A 280-nucleotide genomic window follows, 5' to 3' on the forward strand; every position below is an offset into this window, starting at 1 on the left:
AATGTTTATGAATAAATATTTTAGATGCTTGCAAAGTTTGATGGTCAAGTGACATCCGAAGAGCTCTGTAAAAAACTCAAAATATATGTGCACTATTCAAGAAGATTTTGTAGTTTTGTTTATTTTTTGTACAGAGCTCCTCGGATGTCATTTGACCATCAAACTTTACAAGCAGTTATAACATTTGTTCATAATCATTCTCACAAAATTTCAGTTTTTTTAATATATATTTTACTATGTTTTCTTGCGAGGGTGTAGCGTGGGTGCAGCAAACTGAGGT

This window comes from Triticum dicoccoides, chromosome 6B (assembly GCF_002162155.2).
Source record: "Triticum dicoccoides isolate Atlit2015 ecotype Zavitan chromosome 6B, WEW_v2.0, whole genome shotgun sequence".
Classification (NCBI taxonomy): domain Eukaryota; kingdom Viridiplantae; phylum Streptophyta; class Magnoliopsida; order Poales; family Poaceae; genus Triticum; species Triticum dicoccoides.